A 4,308-nucleotide genomic window follows, 5' to 3' on the forward strand; every position below is an offset into this window, starting at 1 on the left:
TTATGGACCTTTCTGCCTCGGGCGCTGGGCACCTCCATTATCTCCAGATGCATTTGAGATATCAAAAAAGTACTCCAGAGTGTTGTTCAGCATGGGGGTGAGTAGAAAATGAAGGCTAATCATGTTTTGGGTGTACTATTCCTTTAAGTGATCATAAATATCTTTTGGTACCGTCACACACATACAATAGGGCCTGTTTTCTTCGTTGAAGTCTTTCAAAAATGTTAAAATGAACACACTTTGTCAAAGACAGAGTGACAGAAGGCCTAGCTTATTAAGATAGAGTGCTATTTATTATTTACCATGTTATTTCTAACAAGTCACACATAAAAACTGATTTGCTTTGGAACCCATGTACTGTAGACAAACATTTAAATTGTTCATAAAGTCTCATCCACTGTGCCTTCAGAACACAACATGTGAATTTAAGACCAACATGTCCAAGTATCTAGGAGAATGTTATTCAAATACACTCTGACTTTAATCTAAAGTGCTCCTAAGAGCTTACGGAAAAGCTTGCAGGGGGATAGAATTGTGAGGGCACTGTTAAATACTTTTTTAAATTATAACTTTTGCAAATCTCAATATATCTAAACCTGGTATGTGTAAAATCTAGAGAGCTTCACATTTTTTAGGACAGCTAAAAAGGCAATTTCTTTCAACTAAAAGACAGAAGAAGAGGTGCTTAAGTACTGAGATATTTTTTCAATTGCCTGAAAACTTGGCATATGAGAAGGTAAGGGATGAGGGTGTCCCAACTATTTTTTTTTAAACTTTCAAGATACTCTAATTTTATTTATCTTATTACAACACACTTTATTTAGGGAAGCTGAACCAAGGAATTATGAAAAGGAAGGAAAATAAACAACCCTAAGAGACTCCAAAACAACTTAAAGGGTAAGAAAAGCAACTAAACACATTCTTGATGGTTGGAAGCTTATGTTTAGCAATGGCAAACTGTTGCCTCATAGTCCACATCATTAAAGTATTTCAGGAAGGAGTCTCAGTCCTAGATCTGGTGGGGGTGATCATTTTCTTGAAATCTAGCATTGATAGCTGCAGACTGGATGGAAGCAAAGGAAAGGGAGGATAGGGATGTGTGTAATGTCTTTGTCCATGGCAGAAGTATTCCGGCATTCGGAGCAGTCAACACATCCCACATATCTTCAGCCCTGGATGGTTTATCCAGAGATATCGGCAGGTTATTTGGGTTTATCTGAGTCAAGCCTGGAGTTTGTACGTGTAGAAAAGAGCAGGCTGATACCCCCTTCCACAGAGAGTCAAGCAAAAATTCATGAATAGAAAATACACATGATTCATAGAGAAACACCAGTCAAGCTACGTGGTCTCTTTGGGGACTACTCCTATCTCGCTTCCTGCTGTCTGATAGCAACATCACCAACCACAGGAATTACTATTGCACGGCACAGAAAGTTAAAGATAAAGTGACATGTCTCTCTATGTATCTGTGGGCAAATGTGAGCAAACTGAGCTGCTGAAAAAGATGAGATATGGAAGAATGAGATCACTTAATTTACTCAGGAGAAAAGTTCACTTTTCTGAATATAGCTAAATCACTCCACTGGAAGCAGTGCAGAGAACAACAATAATTATTACAGAAAGCTATATAGCTATATATTTGTTTCCCTCATTACCAAATGCTGTACTTAATCATATTCATTTATTTTAAAACTATTGTTTTATGTCCCACAATTTTGGGATGTATAAATTGACTAAATGTCTCTTGAACTCATTAACAATGCCTCCAACACCCATGCAAATAAATGTCAGTGTAGTGAGCCTTTTTAGCCTAAATGTAATCCTTATGGCATATCTGTAAGCCATAAATTAAAATAATATTACATCAGATCAATAAAAACTTTTTTAGAGTTTTTAACAGAAAAGTTCAAGCATATGAAAATGATATTCATTTATATGCACTTAATACTCCTTTTGCTTGAATTTCACATGAGTAGAGCATGAATCAGCTGAGGCGTAATGGAAGACAAAATTGCATTGATGGCACCCTTAAGGTCTTCTGTATTTTTACTGGATCTGGTCTGTCTCGTCCTCCCTTAACAGCACCCCATAGAATGCTGATGAAGGTTCTCAGTCATCCAGGTCATAGTCATTTCGTAAAAAAAAAAAAAAAAAAAAAAAAAAAAAAAAAAAAAAAAAAAAAAAAATATATATATATATATATATATATATATATATATATATATATATATATATGTTTAAAACAGAGGTGGTGGACTCAGATTCAAGCTTCCAAAAACATACAATTCAATCATAGACATGATCCCTTCCAGATATCACCAAACCCCCCACCCCATCACAGAGGAACGAGGGACCTACCCGCTCCAGCCGGTGAATAATACCTCCTTAACGACCAACTCTTAACAATCATAGACATGTTTCAGATATTACAGGCTAACGATGGAACCAAACGACCCATTCATCGGTTACCATTTGCATGTTTCCAAGCGATACAAGGCTTTGTCTATATAAGACTCCAGAGATGGCAAAAGTACTCACTTTCCGTACTTGAGTAAAAGTACAGATACTTGTGTTAAAAAAATACTCTGGTAAAAGTGGAAGTACTGATTAAACTTCTTTACTCAAGTAAAAGTAACAAAGTATAGGCTTGTAAATTTACTTAAAGTATAAAAGTCAAAGTAGAAACCACTTTTTTCATGCCGTTGCCTACATTTTAAATGGATGTCTGCCAATAGGACTAGATCTCCGTTGTGTTCATTTTCAATCATCTCGTCTTCCATACTACTATGCTAACGCCACCGCCACCAAGCTGCAATGATTTGCCGCCAATGAATACCACCGAATCTGTCGATTCATCTTGTAGTGGTGCGTCAAATGCAACGTAGATTACCATCCAATTAGATTGAATTTGGTATTGATGACGTGAAAAATAATAACGGTAACTCCATTGAAATGATTCAAAACTAAAGTAACGAGCCAATTTTTTAAAATGTAAGGAGTAGAAAGTACAGATATTTGTGTAAAAATGTAAGGAGTAGAAGTAAAAAGTCGCCATAAAAATAAGTAGTAAAGTAAAGTAAAAATATCAGAAAAATCTACTTGAGTACAATAACGAAGTATTTGTACTTCGTTACTTCCCATCTCTGTAAGACTCAAACTCACTGCGGATCCAGACATTTGAATTGAGAGAGCTTCCTGGAGAGGTAGTGAAATGTCTTCAAATCTAGGAAACCAAGTCCAATGGATATTTTTTTTTATTTTTACGGAACCCCATAGAATCTCTCTTTGGTTCAGGTCAGGTAAATTTGCTGTTCAGTAAAGCCCAGTATCATCATGTTCATTGAACCATTGTCATTGGTAACTTTGGCAATTTGGGCTTGAAAATGAAATCAGCATCTTCATAAGGCTTGTTAGCAGGAGAAAAATAAAGACTCCTGGCAGATGGTTGCTTTGACTGGATGATAGAAAACAGAGTTGACCAACTGCAGCAGACGATATCGCCCCAAACCAATACTGACTGTTGGAAACTTCATATTAAACTTCAAACAATAAACTTTGTGCATAAACCATGTCAATTGGTGCGCGTGTTTATGTTGTTTATACTGTACACCTTAACTGCAGCATTTCATTTATTCCTATCTATCAACACTTGTACACTTTCGTTATTAGCCCAGTATTCATCATTCTCTACTTCCCTGTATTGTTCCCTCTAGACTGGGCTTTTGGCTCGACTAGCCAGAGAGAGAACTGTGAAGACATACCTCAGACTGCAGTTTACATGATGCAACAAAACGTGATGAGACTAATTTAGCTGAAATAACTTTTAGAGCAAACCACAGAATCCCTTCCTTAGAAACTATTTCCAGTGGAAACGTTGTGTGGGACATAAAATCCTGCAGTAAGCACTCAGTGTTTATAGACTGTAAACCTGTTTGAGGTGACAGAGACCAGGTCCCCATATGACACTATACAACCCAAACACACAAGCTAAGCTTACTTTTATCTTCTCATCCAATCTTTAGGTCATACGTTAAATCCACTCTTGACATACAAGCTTAGAATGTGTAATAAACTACTGTATATCTACAAAACGATACATCAAAACTGGAGTTGCCTCAGGCCCCGTCCACACGAAGTCAAACCCTGGCCTAAACGCACAAATTTTTCACCAAACCAGCCTCTCATCCATACGAAGCCGGCGTTTCGGTGATCTGTAAACGATCTTTTTTTTATTAAGCCTTCAGAGTGGGAAGATTTTGAAACGCCGTTTTCACGTTTCCATCTTTAAGCTTTAACCGCATTTTTTTT

This window comes from Cyprinodon variegatus, unplaced genomic scaffold (assembly GCF_000732505.1).
Source record: "Cyprinodon variegatus isolate N-32 unplaced genomic scaffold, C_variegatus-1.0 Scaffold690, whole genome shotgun sequence".
In the NCBI taxonomy this organism is placed as follows: domain Eukaryota; kingdom Metazoa; phylum Chordata; class Actinopteri; order Cyprinodontiformes; family Cyprinodontidae; genus Cyprinodon; species Cyprinodon variegatus.